The sequence below is a fragment of the Solanum dulcamara genome, chromosome 6 (genome assembly GCF_947179165.1).
Source record: "Solanum dulcamara chromosome 6, daSolDulc1.2, whole genome shotgun sequence".
Taxonomy (NCBI): domain Eukaryota; kingdom Viridiplantae; phylum Streptophyta; class Magnoliopsida; order Solanales; family Solanaceae; genus Solanum; species Solanum dulcamara.
Genome location: NC_077242.1, coordinates 8,280,344 through 8,298,213, shown reverse-complemented (window position 1 = coordinate 8,298,213; position 17,870 = coordinate 8,280,344).

Sequence of the window (17,870 nt, the reverse complement as noted above, 5' to 3'; positions counted from 1 at the left end):
GAAATGTGAGGCATTACCTTTGTAAAAGTTTTAGTAATCTCATACTGTAAGAAGCAAATTTCTATTTGTCTCTATCATTTTCAATTTTACAAAAATTCCCTAAAAAATTTTCATTCGAGATACATAGCATAGACTCGTTGATACATAAGGAAAATCTTTCAGTTAATTTTTAAAAAGGAAAAAAATGGGAAATCAGTTATTAAATCCCATAAATCTGGGAATATAATTGTCATTCAAACTCTTTCCTATCAAACGTAATTGATACTTTTCAAAATCATATTCAAAATTCGAATTATATTCTCAAATAACATCTTAGACAAAATTTTTCAATAATAGAAACAAATTCAAAATTCGCTGCTGATATAAAATGAATGTTGTTATTATGTTGAGGCATTCTGGAAATTGGGAGAGTGAAATTAATTATTGTGAATACAAGAGTGATGTAATTGTAGTTGGACAAACGATTTCATTTATCAATCTCAAAATCACCATCGCAACAGAATTGGAGATCGACGAGATGAAGAAAAATATCGAAATACGATTCATTGTCGAAGGTAATTTATCTTCAATAGTTATTCAAAATGACATGGGAGTAAGGTTGTATTTGGAGGTGGAAAAAAAAAGAGCCTAGAATTTCTATGTTTCCACTATGCGTTGATACGTCCGACAAAGATTATGAACAGATACAATGTTTTGATGCAACTGCGGGTGAAATTATTTGTGCTGAAGGATGCAGAATTGATACACAAGCTCTTGCAGTGGTTGAATCAAAAATTGGTGATTCATGTTATATTCCTGAATTAGAAATAACAAACTATATTATTAATACACAAAACACCGAGGTAAAGGAGAAACAACTGTACAAAAATAAAGCAACACTTGTATCAGTAATGGCAAAATACAAGATTGAGAATAATTTTAACTTCAAAGTTAAGCGATCTAATTTTAAAAGGTACGTAAGTATCTATTTCTATTTAATATGATACGAAGATATGTTTGTGGCGTTGTGTGTATATTGTTGACACTGATATATGAAAAATTATTGAATTATAAATTACTATCAGATACTTATATTTTATTATTGCATGTCTATGATACATTATAATTCATCAAAGTTTGATGAAATTAAAAATCGTTAATGTGGGATTTGGTATATGATACATTATTTAAAATAGGTAGGACATGGAAATTTTGAAAAATATATCAATTAAGAACTTAAGAACTTAATTATATCAGATGTTGTGGGATTGTATCCGTAAGTTTTATCAGACTCCTATCACGTAAAAGTTATGATACATTGTATCAATAGAATATTCTTATTTGCTTTTTTTAATTTCTTCTAATTTAAAACTTTTGTTAATTTTTTCAGGCTGTTCCATCATCTGAATTTATTTTTTCAGTTTATGAAGAAGGAAAAAGATATATTATTTGTGTTGAACGAAAAATATGTAATTGTGGAAGATTTCTGCTAGATGAGTGTAATGACCTGTTTGGTCATTTTGAGAATGAGTCATCTCTCTTCCATAAAATACTCTCTCCGAAAAAAAATATTAAATTATAAATTTAGACTATTTGATAAATATAGTTATTTAATTGAGGGGGGGAATTTAGATAACTTAATTAATTAATGAACTAAAATGGTTAATTTATTTAATATCTTATACCACTTAGCCCATATAATAGAATGAATAGTGAAATTTAGGACTGTTAATTCATAATCATCTTTTTTTTAAAAAAAAAAAAGGAAGAGACTTTCCCTAGAACGTGACTTCGTGCGGCGTCGGCAACGAAAGACAACATTCTGGTAAGTGAACCTCTTTTTCTTGATTCAAAATTTGTCATGCATACATTAAAACTTGATAGATGCTCAAATCAACTATATATTAATGTGATTGGATATTGAAATTGAGGTGCAAGCTGTCACGTTCCTATGGTTTGAAGTTTTGAGGGGACAACATTTTTTGTTTTCCATAATTAACTAAAGTATTAAAAAAAGAAATGTGAGGTAATTATTAGTTAATTTGTATGGCAGGTTGGGATTGGAAAGAACTAAAGAAATAAATATATATATATTTATATATATTTGGGGATCTTGGTTGCTGCTGCAACATGGGTGTAATTCCTTGGAAGTATTGGATGACTAAATATTTGGCTACATTAGTGACTAATTAGGAGTAAAAATTATACGAATATTATTAAGTGTTAATTGGAGGAATTAAGCCATAACCCTAGGTTTGAAATTTAAAAAAATATAATATTTGATTTATTAATTGACATCAAGATTTAGGAACTTGATTATAGACTTGTGTAAGTTTGGGGTCTAGGCTAGACATGGGTGTTGTTAGTTTTGAAATCTTATTGTGGTTAATTATTTGTTTAGATCATACTTATTTAGAAACCCAGCGAAAAGGGAAGGCTCAGGTCTCGGAGTAATTGCGTGATTATTTAAGGCAAGTGAATTTCTAAACCTCAGTTTAAGCTTATAGATGCTTGTATTTCCGTGTCATATATACTAGGGAGTAATAAAAATTGGACTGGGTTATTGACTATATGGTTGGCCTTAAAAATGGAGATGAGGGGTAAAATATGGTGATCTAATGACATGTATTGGTGGAATTGATATGTTGTGATTTTGGACATGTAAAATGACTATGTTGATGTGAGATAGGAAAAAATTATTGTTGTCGTCATATTATTATCGTGAATTATATGAACATAAATTGAGTGCATTGGTTTTGACATATTGTGTTAAGATTGAAAATGCTATGAGACAAAAAGGGGTCGGGCCACACGCTCCGTGGCAGGTATTATGAAACAAAGGGGTCGGGCCACACGCTCCGTGGCAGGTATTATAAAACAAAAGGGGTCGGGCCACACGCTCCGTGGCAAGATATATATGTTGAGGGGAAGGTCCACACGCTCCGTGGCAGGTTACATGGACAGAAATATCCCCCATGGGTTCCGGACTGTGATTCAGCGGATGTGTACCGATAGGACAGACATGCATAATTTCATTGCGTTGCATTGCACCTTTCTGATTATTTGTGAATTTGTGTTTACCCCTATATTGCGATGTATATGTTGACTTGACTTGATATGATTCATTGATGAGATTATTGATGAGTATTCGTGGACTATATTGTTGTTGTTATTGTATAAGTGTAGAGTTGGGCTGATTTTATGCAGGTTGTAGTTAAGGAGGTTCGGATGGGAGGACAGGAGTACTTGTATCTATTAAGCTTTGCTTAGTTTTAGTTGTCCACTTGCTGAGTACCGTGTTGTTTGGTACTCACCCCTTGCTTCCACACTTGTGTAGGTTGTGAGCCCGGACCTGCTTTATCTTCTAGCATTTTCTACTACATCCGAGGCTATCATTTCGAGTGTCGAGGTAGCTGTTACATCTATCTAGCGGATACCTCTTGCTCGTTTCTTATGTTTTAGTCCTATTCTAGAGACAAAGACATTATGACTGTATTTCTTTTCGTACTTCGATAATAAATTAGTGGCTTATACACGTGACAACCAATCTTAGGGGATGTTGAGTTTCTTTTACGTGTTTTCGCTTAAGTTAAATTTTGATTCTTTTCTTTTTCTTCCGCATCTACTTTTCGTTGGGTATTAGGCTGACTTATCTCGGTGGATTGAGATGAGTGTCATCACACCCGAATTCGGATCGTGACAATGAGATACCTTGTCCACATGCAATTGCCGTTTTAAAAAGCAAAAATGTTATTGATATGCATCCATGGTGCTCAGATTACTACAAGTTAGATGCATTAGCAAAGACTTATGAAGTTTCAATGGTCCTAATGTCAGATAAGATAGATTGGTCGGTTTCAGATTTTGTTCTAGATGAAATATTGTTAACACCCAAATACAAGAGAATGTTTGATCGATCAAGGAAAAGAAGGAAGAAGAACCTAGATGAACAGATAAGCTCAAATACAAATTGTTTTGACCGTTGCGGACAAGAAGGGCACAACCGACGTACTTGTACTTTTTTTCCCAATGAAAACGGACAATTATATTTTATATTACAAAATTACTAATAAATATAATTTTGGATTGTTCGAGTAGATTCCACTGCACTCACAGATTTGAAGGACATTTTTGATATATTTTATCTTTGTTTCAATTGAAATTTGAACATGAAAAATGCATAAGTTAAGATTCATGTGTTATAAATAGTTTCATCTTCGAAATTAGTGAAATTTTAGTATTCTGATACAAATAAATGGCCTATCAATCATTGGTTGACCTTTCCTTGAACCAGTCACGAAGCTTTCAACTTAATTGATTCAATAATAAATAAAATTGATACAAAGAATTGTACTTGATACAACAAAATTAGAAGTATAAAAATTTTGGACTTTTTAAAATAATCAAAGTTGATACAAGGAACTTTGAATTGTGAGATTTTTTCAACATGTTCCAATTAAACTTGTTATGAAGAATCTAATTTGACACATGATTAATATAAGTATATAATTTAAGTTGGTAAAAGAAAAACTAATAGATTAAAACAAGATAGAATTAAACTTGTTTAAAAAAAATAACTTGACATGTAAAAAATATAAATTTATCCAATGAAATTTAAAGTATATAGTTGTACTTGATACAAGGAAATTTGAGATGTTTGAAACATGATGCAATTAAATTTGATTCAAAAAATAAAGTTTGATATATGGAATAAAACTTGATACAAGGAGAATACAAATATATATATTTGTATTTGATACAAAGAGATTAGAAGTATAAATTTGAACTTGATACAAGAAAATTCGAGCAGCTTGTCATTTGATAACATATTTCATACCCTACATTAACAACCAAGAAAAATAGATCATTCAATCAGGTTTATACTAATGAGATTGATACAAATATAAATTACATAAATTTAAACCATGTATCATAAATATTCATAATTATGTTTTGAAATTAAAACAAGAAAACATGGTGTAAGTAAGTTTGATACAATGAAACTGCATATACTGATACTTGAAATAATAAGAATTGATACAAGTAACTATCACTATATATTTGAACTTGATAAAAGGGATTTGTGATCTTGATACAATGAAATTTGAACTGTAAAACTAAAATTGATACAAAAAATTTTGTGCTCAAGGTTTAAAATATAATAATGCTAATAGAATTAAACTTGATACAATACATCTTCTGACCAGCCAACTATATACAATAAAACTTGAAACACTCGAATTAATACAATGAATGTTAATACAGGGAGATTATACAATAAAACTTGATAAGATAAAACTTGATCCAAATCATCTCCTTAAAACACTCGAATTGATAAAATGAAAGTTAATACAAGGAAATTATACAGTGAAACTTGATAAGATAAAACTTGATACATCAACTTAATACAAGGAAATTTGTTGTAAAAGGGAAATTTGATACAATGAAATTTGATAAGAAGAAAATTTGATACAATGCACTAATACATTGAATCATACTTGATACAATGAAATTATAAAAATTATAGCTATACATTGAAACTTGAAATTCTTTTTCAATGTTCATAACATTCAACTTGATACAATAAAATTTGTGAGTAAGACTTGATACAATGAAATTCGAACAATATAGTTTAAATTGATACATGAAAATTGTAACATAACTATATCATAAAACACACATGCAAAGTCCAGAATTATCACATTACTGAATCAACAAAAATCTAGATACATTACGAAAGCAATACCTTGGGTAAACAAGGGCGCGAAGTAACCGCTTCGATTTTTTTCCCCTTTTGCTTTGATTTCTCTTGTTGAGGTTTCAATGATAACTTTGGATCATGAAATTTTTTAGATCTATTTTCACGAAATCCTACCTCATCCAAAACTAAGTCACGCCTCTGAGGGAGATCTTGATGAACTTCTTCAACTTGAGGAAGTTCTTCATTTTGAGAAACTTCATCTATTTGTACAAGATTTTCTAACTGAGAAAACAGACCACTTTCTTGAACGAGTTTGGATTCATCGTTAACTAGACGAGGATTACCTATTTATGTAATATCGAGACTAAATGATGGATTATAATTCATGGTAGCACCGAAAACAACACAGTAAACGAAGAAATTGAAGAACAATCAAATAAAATTGAAAAAGGGAACGAAGATGACAATGGCGATTTTCTTCAGATTTCATAAGTTTTGACAATAATGAATAAAATTTGAAAAAAGGATGTTGTAAAACAATCGCGGAAATGTTGCCTCGACTTTAGGAGTAAATTTAGCACGTCAGATATTTTAGAGGAATATAAAGGGTCATGTATCAAAAGTTTGGAGAGAGAAATACAAAATCAGGGATTACTGAAATATTTTGAAACGATAGGGACTTTTAAAAAATATGATTTTAAATGTTGTGTATTTCTGCAAAAATTCCATTATCTTTCTGATTTGGGCCCAAACGGAGGATTGGGCCAAAAATTACCATGCCCTTTACATGCCCAATTTCTCCTCATCTTCATCCTTTCAATGCATCTCAAATCAATTTGAATTAATTTTTAAATTATTAAAATCAAAATCTAATTAAATATAATATATATTTATTGATTTGATTCTTATCGATTTTGATTCGATTTGGTTCAGTAATTCAGTTATAATTAAACACAAAATAAAAAAATAATTTATTTAAAAGGGGAAAAAAAGACAATAATTAATTCAAAAAGGAAAATAGTAGAATGACTGGTATTACTAAAATTTCGATCCCTGAATTTACAAAATTCATCACTTTGGCGTAAACGTAAATTCACTATTTTGGCCTAGACAAAAAAAAGACAGTGACATTTTAGTCCACCAAAAACTGTCATACACCCTCATATACATGAAACCAATAAATATTTTTTTTTCGTCTCAGACCTTTTTGTTTTCATAAATAAGATAGTAACTAAATTTTGCTAGAAACGTATATAAGATATTTAAAATTGTTCATAAAAATGATATATTATGTATGTGTAATTATAATATATATATATATATATATATATATATATATATATATATATATATATATATATATATATATATATATATTCGGTTATTTCTTCAGATTTTTTTGAATAAAATCAAAATCAAACTAAATATTATCGAATTTTTAAAATATAAAAGCAAATTTAAAGAAATCAAACTCGAATAAAATTAATTAATTTAACTAATTTAATTTGAATCAATTTTCATCCAAATCGTAAATATTTCTACCACCACAAATTTTATAACTGCAATCTCTGAGTTCGAAGGATAGAACAGGAATGATATTTTAAAATATCATGTTTGTTTTTTAGCCAATATATCAAAATCTTAGTTACAGAAGGAAGAGTAGTGTGTTGGTGTGGAGATATTTTAGATGGATGCATAGAATTCAACAGCCTCACGTGCAGTGTGTGGATATTTGGTTTTCCCTGAAATTGCCGTCCTTTTTATCACGTGTTCCATTTGGGAATTTCTCTGTCTTTTTTTTTTCTTTAACTTACGTTTACCTAAAAGTACTATTAAATCATTATATCAAAATTATATTTTAAAATTTATATACAAATATTAAGTAATACTCGTATATAATAATTTATTGATGAAGGGTGTTCGATTAGACTTTTTTGCACCATTATAGCTCTTTTCTTGATTATGATACTCCATATTATTCTCTTCGTTTATTTTTACTCTATCATTTTGAATATTTCATGTCATTATAAAAAAATAATGATTTATAAGAATTGTTTTATTGTAATATTCATATTAACTAGTGTTTGGTTAACTTATTGGATTTTTACTCATTTTGCAGATATCGATAAGACATGTTTGACATTAAGATGTGTGCCTTTCTCCTCTATTCACATTTTCTAACTATCACTTGCCTTCCTCTCTACTCTTTTCCCCCAATAGACTTGTTCCTTCTCCCAACCCAATCCAAGTTCTAATCCATCCCTAACCTAATGAGATTTATTGAGTATGATTGTTAAATATTGTGCATCATAGTGAGTGGAGTAGATTTCTATACATTAAATGACTATTTTTTTTCGTCCATCTTTACTTCATATTTAATTTAATACATCTCTTAAAAAATATTCTCTCCTTACTATTTTAGTTGTTATGTTGCGCTTTTAGAAAGTCAATTTGACTGATTTTTAAAGTTAAATTATATATATCTTAAAATGTTAGTCAAAGCTCATATAGTTTGACTCTTAAAAAAGAAACCATGTAACTAAAATGGGACGGAGGGAGTAATAAATAGAAGGGTAATTTTGCTATATCACCCCTATTAATTATACGTCATTTAAATGTTGAAAAATGAATAACATTAAATAGCAAGGTAAAAAAAATATAAATTAATAAATTATCTCTTGATTTTTCAAATTGGACAAATATTGTTGGATATTCTAAAATAATATAATGTATAAGTAAATATGAACAAAGGAAGTATTATATTCAGACACTAGATTAAATTTTGAGCGTCCTACAGTAGATTTGATGACCATCATTATTTAAAAAAAATGCATATGAAGGTACTTAAAATTGACGCAAAGTTTTACTTATATACCTCAACTAGAATTTATACCATTAAAACACTTGTAATATGATTCAATTGTGTTATTTTGACATTTTACGCTAACTTGACAAGTTGTGAATTTCACAATAAACCGGCGCATGGAAAAAGCCATACAAAAATATCAGAATTTTTTTTTCCTCAAAACTTTTTCAGAATTTTTGTTGAGTTTCATTTTAATTTATTTCTTTAGAATAGTAGATTTTAAACTATTTTTTTCCTTTTTTTCATATATGTTGTTTTTTTAACAGATGGGATGTTAATTAAGTTTTCTTTTTGAGAATATTATTTTTATTTTGTTTATTCGATTTTGAAATACTTTCTCCTTTTCTTTAAAGTCAAAATACCCTATATAATATGTTAATTAGTTGTTTTTGTCACGTCAACAACAAGCAGGGGCGGAGTAACCCTCGGGCAAGGGGTGTCAAACGACACCTCTTTGTCGGAAAAGTACATTATATATATAGGTTAAAATTTAGTTTAATGAATATGTATAAAAGTGTTACACCCCTTAACATAAGTTAAAGCTTTAGTGCAGTGATTAAGGAGTTGCAAAAATTGCTTAAGATTGTGTGTTCTATCATTGATAACAACATCTATTTTTGTACTTTATATTTTGACACCCCTTAATAAATTTCTAGTTCCGCTCCACTGACAACAAGTGTATTGCGCTCTTCTTATTTATTTGTTGATTGTTAAAATAGTGTATAGTATGATCATTTTTGATGGTTTGAGTATTCAGTTATAACGTGTTTTAATTAAGGTATCTAAATAAAAAAATCATATTAATTTAAGATGTCTTTGTACGTGTTCAGACAAATTTAAACTCAAAATATTCAGTTCAATTATTCTCCAGTAGAAAATGAGCAAGCTAGACTTTGTGCTGTCCTTTAAGTAATTAAAAAGGGTCTGAATGGTAATTACGTTATATTGAAAAAGTAGTGTACCTTTTATAATGAAAACAAGTTAAGCCTTTGACAAATTGGGCAATAAATTCAGAAGCCCATACACCCCTTAAATAATACTATAGCATGGCATGTTCTGCCAGCAACTTTGAAGTTGACACATCACTCAATGTTATTAAGTCAATATGGAGGATTAGTTGTGTTTAATAATGGAGCATATAAATTTGTATTCATCCAACATTTTTCAAATGCCTACTTCTTTTGAATTCTTACCGTCACATTCGGTTAAACTTGAGATCAGTGTTTTACTAGACTTTTTTGGGATTCGCCATGAGGCGGGACTCTAGCTAAACGTCTCAAAACTCAAGTGTGAGACTTGGTTCTATAAGACTTACGTTTTAGGAGTCCGATTGTACGCTTTAATCACGTTCATCGTCTAATGCTCGGGGCTCACCTAACAAATCTTACACAAATTATGAGCCGTTTGAATTGACTTTAAGTTGGTCAAAATCAACTTAAAGCCCCTTTTTAACTTTTGGACGTGTTTGCCTAATGCTGACTTTAAGCCATAAAGTTCTTAAAGTCAGTCAAAAATGAAAAGATAGGATTCCTAATTTTTTTTTTCCAAAGTGCTTAAAGTCATTTTTTCTTTGACCATGGAAATTACTTTTATATCCCTTGTATTTTAACTAAATTCCCAAACTACCTTTTTTTATTCTTTTAACCCTAAAATTCACATCATAAGCACTTTTATCCAAACACTCAACTGCTTATTTATAAAAATAACTTTCAGCACTTCAAAGTTCTAAAAGCACTTAATACATAAAAGTTACTTTTTTTAAGCCGATCCAAACGGGCTCTATGTGTTAAAATCTTTAATTAACATTGCTGACCCTCATAATTATTGAATAAATGAATGACAATTAATAATTTTTAATCTATAGAGATAAGAAAATTGAGAGTAACTCAAATAACAAGTTGTAGTAACACATGTTTACTATTTGGTAACACTATGAAGGTGATTATATATTACGTAGCGAAATTTTATTTTTTCACTTATCATTGGTCTTCATGATTTTGTCATATGTCTCAAAATTATCATATTTTATTTAGCTATTTGAAAGTAATTTTATTTTATTCATGATGAAGTGATATTTTTATTATAATACTAAATTTCATTGATTATTTTCTTTTAGGGGGATAAATTGTATAGTATGATAAAAAAAAATACTTTGAGAAATAATGATTCTTTTATTATTAGAAAGTTAAGATATTAGATTATTTATACTTGTATAGTCATTTTATAAGTTTCCTTAATCATATTTGTAATTATTTCAAATTATTGATGTATTTTTATTATTTTGTGTTATTATATTATTATACCATAGTGTAAATTAAAAATTTAAAGATCCATAAGGCTTACGCCTCACATCTCGAGGCTTACGACTCGCCCTATACTAAGTAAAACGCCTCACCTTACGCCCCCATCTTTTAAAACATTGCTTGAGATTGGTATAAAAAGCTCGATTTTATTAGCCAATCAGTCTCTTGCAAGTGCTACAAGACTATGAGAGAAGCATGCTTTGGGAAGCAAAGGAGCTATTATCGTCCAGCTCCCTAACCTACAGAATTATTTATTGGACATCAAGAAATTGTAGCACGAGGTTGTAAAACTCATTTAATAAAATAAAATATGTACGACTATGAATAAGCTAACAATTTCCCTTTTCATTTAATTAAAAAAAATATCGTCTGACTAAGTGTTTAAATAAAATTCTTCATTTTAATTTAAGAGTCTTATTTTAATTAGACACAAAATTTTAAAAAATAAGACAAATATTTTCTCCAAGTATGCACTTCCTCGAACAACATTACTGTTAAGTGTAATTCGTCTCAGATTTGGGGAAAATTGGATGTTAGTGGATGTCAGTGGCTGATCATTTAGTCATTTTAGTGATGGCCAATATTGACTTCAATTATTAGGAATGATAGAAAAATATTGAATTATTATAGTGGGCTAAGTATGCACTTCCTCGAACAACATTAGTGTTAGTGCAATTTGTCTCAGATTTAGATTTTCTTGCTTTGGGTTATCATGTTACAAAATAAGTTTCGACACATTAAGTCGGGTAACTAAATATTAGAAATATTGTATTATATGAATATCCTCAAATTTATGATATTTGAAGGAAATTGAAACTTAATCCTATGCTTGATATTTAAGACTTTTTTTTTGGTAAGTAAATGATTTTATTTATCAAAAACCACTACAATTAAAAAATAGCAGACTTGGACATACAGCCCCAAGTCTTACTCAAACACCTGCCTCACGTTATTCATCCCTATCTAACGATATTTATCATATTGAGGGATATACATTAAGTTCTTGTAGTCGACTCGCTAGCCTAGGATGCTGGATTCCTCTGCCATGGACCTCTTGTATGACTTGTCGAACAATACTTTCCTGTGGTCTCGATTTCTTTTGAAAGATTCTGTAGTTTCTCTCTTTCCATAGACAATATAGAGCTCCAGCAAGTGTCATTATGTACACTTGATTCGTGCTACTCTTTTCTTTCTAATGCTTCAGTGCCCATCTAACTTCCTCCTGATACTCTAACTGCGTATTCCTTGCCATATTAATAGTTTTGTCCATACATTTGCAGCATACGAACATTGGAAGAACAGGTGATCTATGCCTTCAGCAACTAATTGACATAGTGGACATATTACTTCATCAGTTGAACCCCATTTTGCCAATCTATCTTTTGTCAGCAGCCTCCTGTTTAAAGCAACATACAGTATAAACAACCACTTAGGTACCCCATATTTAAGACTTGATTATAGATTTGGGTGAGTTTTTGGGTCTAGGCTAGACATATAGTAATATGAGTATTGTTAGTTTCGAAATCTTATTGTGACTATTTATTTGATTAGATTGTGGTGTTTCAAATACTATTAGAAAGGGGAAGGCTCAACTAGTTAATTGATCGTGATTTGATTAATATAAGTGAACTTCTAAAACTCCGTAAATCTATAGAATCCTCGAATTTCTTTTCTTGGACGCGTTGGGGAGTAATGGGAATGAGGTGATGGGTTATATGTTCATATGAGTTGATCTTAATAAATGAACGAGGTTAATAAAAAGGCTATGTGTTCCTATGATTGTGATTGAAAAGTGTGAAATGCTTAATAGTAACATTGATGTGAATCTTATGATACGCCTTGATAGTCCCATTGTAATTGTGAATTGGTTGAACTGGTCATTTCCTCATTATTGTGTGAATATGCTGAATTGCATTTTGTTCTTGGACACTATGATGAGATAGGGAGTGTGATGTTGATGTCATTTTCGGTGAGAGTGTGATGCTAAGGTCATTTTCGGCGAGAGTTCGATGCCAAGGTCATTTTCGACGAGAGTGTGATGCCGAGGTCATTGTCGGCAAATGTGATTGATGCTTAATTATTTATTGTGAATGAGTATCTTTGCATATTTATTTGTGGTGTATTGATTCTAGTGTTTGATTCGTGAGATACTTATAATATGACTTAATTGTGATTGTGGAACATTGTTTAACTGTGTATTGTGAAATCTAGGTTGGGCAGATTTGTCGTGCAAGTTAAAGTTATGGAGGTTCGGTTGGGATGAAAGGAGTTTTTGTATTCTTTAAATTTGTCTAGTTTAATTAGTTGACTTGCTGAGTACCGTGTTGTTCGGTACTCACTAATTGCTTCTACACTGTGTAGGTTCGGAGCTCTGAGCCCGGACAGTGAGTTTGAGTTATCCATTATCCTCCGAGGCTTCGAGGTCACTTAGAGAGGGAGCTGATTGACGCCCGACGATCTCCCTTGTCCCTTTTTATCTTATGCTTTGTTCTAATTGAGATACAAAGGCATTTGACACTTCTATTATCTTCATTTCGTATATAATTAGTGATTTGTACACGTGATAACCAGTTATTGGGGGTTATTCTAGTTTATTTCAGACTTCTGCTTTTGTGTATTTGATATATATAGTATTTTCGCAATATTTCCTATAATTATTGAGTTTAGACTAATTTGTCTATGTGGGATAGAACGAGGGTCATCACTGACAAACATCCTCAAGGAAAGAAAATAAAAGGAGATTTTTTTCTATATATATACTTCTATATCTGTTTCTTTTAGCATTTTCCTTCTCCAAATACATGGCTTCACAATATTATGTGCTTCTTCCTTTCAACTTAATTGTGAATTTTCTAATCAATAGAACGCCAAAAAAAGAATTAGTATTAAAGAACTAAAGTTCATAAAATACATCTATCAACTCAGTGCTCCTTTATCCAAAACCCAAAAACAAAAAAGGATTAAAATTATTCTCTTTGTTTCAATGAAAAGAGCAGTTCAATTATGAAGATTTGACATTGCACCAATCAAACAGTAGATTTCTTTCGGTGTTACAAAGCTTTTCCAATTATTGAAATTCATTTTTACTCTCCAGAAAAAACTTTGACCGGTCGAAAGTTATTGATTGCAACATGTCTAAAATATCTATTTTTTATTTTCCTCTCCGAATTCGATAATCATATTGGAACTCGATTAATTCAAATTTATGTCACACACTGCTCTAAAAAGTCATTTAGTTCATGTCACAATCCAACCAATCGGACTGTGCAGGCACCTAATCTAACACCTAGACAGGAGAACCCTTAACCATTCTAAGAAAACATTGCGAAAGTTAAATCAACATTGAATAATTAAACCAAGGTTCTAAAGAAAACTATATCAGACTTAGAACATGTCAATTATACAAAAACTCCACGGATACTAGTCTAAACAGGTACAAGAACTTCTAAGAGTAGTAATAAAATAAAAGACCAATGACTCAGCTTCCACCATAAGAAAGAAAAATTAGAAGCCGCTGGAGGATTGCCTTCGTCTTCACCTAAGAGACATAATTGACCCTGCAATCAGACTATGCCAAGTGGCATAGCAAGAGTAGTATCAGTACAAACAACACGTACTGGTAGGCATCATCGTTCAATCTGATATTCACCATATAATATATGAACAAAAAAATAAGAGATATCAGAATAATTAAACTTTATCATTTTATCCCTCCCAACCAAATAAATACGCTCCTTACTCCCACCTTAAGGTGCTCATCACTCTGAACTTCAGGGTTCCACTACCATTCTAGTTACAACTTAAAACTTATGGGTTATGAGCCCACCATACTACTGTTCATTCACTATAACAGCCCCGCCTAACAACCTTAACCACTCAAAAATTTCACCCAACCATCACTAGTCTTAGTCTAACTGTCTTACAACACAAGGCATATCCATCTCACAACCACACTTTCTAACTCACCCCGAGTTCTAGGTAGTCACTATACCTACCACGGTTACTCGTGAATATCACAATGGTAAAACTCTCTTGCATCTAGAACCTCAACTTCTAAATCTATAATATAGAATACGATTATACCATATAGATCACATCTAGGCCTAACACTAATGAGTTTGTTCAAGCTCACAATTTTTATAACTAACACACCTCAATTCAAGAGTTCGTTTATCGATTCTTAATCAGTGGCGCACTTGCCACTAACCTTACATTACATAGAGTTACAGATATCGTCAGTTCCTCTCATGGAATCATTTAAACATGTACATACTTGGCCCTCTCAGAGGACCCAATCCAGTCATATTTGTGTCAGAACGTGACACCAGATCCAAGAATGTGTCGAAACGTGACCCCCAATTCATATATGTGTAGAAACATGACACCCAATTTATATATGTATTGAAACGTGACACCCGATCTAAATATACCACAATCACATATACATTCATATGTTAACAACAATTTATCACCAGAACAGGTTCATCATAAAACAAGTCTGTAATTAATCATTTATATAAAGACTAACCTGTTTCCCTTATCTGTACCCATTTAGGCATATCATAAGTAACTCAATTACACACTTAAGATGATTTCGGGAAACAACCCAATACCCACACTATCAAAGCTTTAAGATTTATCATCAATCTCTACTTGGTTTTATATTAATGTATGCGATACTACACCCATTATAAATTAACCATCTGTATGCAATAATATCACCACCAAAAACACTTTCCCCAGATCATTATAGCACCCCTTTACCAAGTCACATTCGAATTAAATACTAACACAACCGAATTTTTACCCGTGACCCATGACCCACAGCTTAGTTATATAATTTCTCATTAAATTCCCTTTTATACTACATAGAGGGTATAGATTTACTACTCAAAAAAGAGAAGCCTAGCCTACCTGGGCGCCAAGCAACCGTGGGGAGATAGTGTTGTTGAAACCATTGATTTCCAACACCCTACGGGCAAGACCGGGTTGAATTTCACCAGTTGAAGCCTTTCAAAAGTTGAGATTCCCTCCCCTCCTCTTCTCCAGTCAAGAGCAGCCTTTTTGGAGGGTTTTGCAGAAACCCTCGCCGCCAACTTACACTTAGGAGAAGTGAGGGAAATGAGAAATTCGCGACTTAAGTTCTGTCCCACGATCTCCCGCTCTGGCGGCGTCGCTGAGGCGGGACCACCCCGCTCTGGCGGGGTGGTGGGATCCAGTCAAACCAAATTCTTGCGATTTCTTTTCAGTCATAACTAACGACGGTTTGGATTGTTACAGTTCGCTGATAAATTTATCTCGTTATTATAGTTTTGAGATTACTATAATTTTTTAATTAATTTATCTCTTCTGAACGGTGGGATAAAATATAAAATAATACTTAATTTGAGTTATAAATTTATTTTGAGATTAGTTATACTTTCGAATCAAATAAAATATATATTTAATCACAAATGTAATTATGAAATATCCGACCTTACACTATTAACCAAACAATTGTTGAGAATACATTCTTTGAGAAGTTCAATGGAAACTATATTACTATAACTTATTGGAAGACAACTGTTTTATCAGCAAATTGAAGTAAATAAAACATTCAAGATGAGGATAATCTGGGATCTGTCTGAACTAGATCTCACCTGCTACATTCCTCTTTATAATTTTGTAATTATAATTCTCTGAATAACCTCTATATTTAATTGCATAACCCTAGCAAAAATCATTGTTTAGTGTATGCTTCTTTAATAACAGGAGTACTAATACTCTATTACTGGAATCCAGTTGTAGAATATTTCTTTGTTTAGTACCTAAAAATGGTGCCCTTACTACGAGGAACGGAGGTTTTTCCATCGCGGATTAAAGAGAAATTTGTGCAATAGAACATAATTTTTTAACTCATTTTTCACTAAATCAACTTATTGAGAAAATGATCGGTGAAAAAAAGATTTTCACTTAAATGAAGTGAAGCTTCCTAATTTATCCATATGAAACATTTATTATTAGTGATTTTTTAGTAACATATCTTCGTCTCAATTTTTGCGTCACCTTTCATTTTTTAGTGAGTGAAACAAGTTTTTCTTAACCATGATCTTTTCATATCACTTATAAATATAGTTTGAATTGTCGTTAAAATTTTAAAACATAACTTTTGAAGTTGCGAATGATAGACATAAATTGAGACACAGAGTTTAACAAACAGGTTGTGTAATATGGTACACATGCAAGTTGATGCTCTAAACATGTACACACAAATAATGAATAAAGTGTGCCGTGTGAGCTTCAAAATAATATGGGCAGCTTTAAATTAGAAAAGCTTTAAAAAGAGAGAAGGAAAAGATGTTTGAGTATGATGAGTGCGCCCTGGCAAAAGTAACTGCAGCTGGCACTGACATTATCACACTATACTAATTCCAAAAACAAATGCAAAGAATAAAAGTGACCAACAACCCCTAAAGGTCCCCACAATTTCTTCACTTATATCAAGTATCATTTGAAAAATAGATTTGTGAAAATGTATATTTGTCAAGTATCTATCCCATTAAATTATTGGTTCTCATTTAAATTATGAAGTATTTAATTGGTTATTGAACACACGATAGACAAATTTAATTTAGATATTTGATCGCCTAAATATATAATAGACAAATTTTATTTAAACACTCAAATATGATAAAGTATTCATATTAGACGCTTATGATTTATATTTTGAAAAAATTTCACATATGATCAAGTACATATAGTTTAGTTAAGCATATAAATTATGTCCTCTTATAACTATACAGATCAACATCAATTGGAACATCCATGACATTTCACGTTTTATTAATTAGGCTAATGCGTGCAATCAATGAATATGACATATTTTAAGTATTTTGCATATGTAATTGATGCTTGAGAATCCATATAATATTTCTTTTCAAATTTAAAGTCAAAAGTGTCTAATGAGAACTTTATAAATTTTGGGAAATATAATTTAATTTCCTATTCTCATTCTCTTATCGTTTCGAGTATTACCAGAATG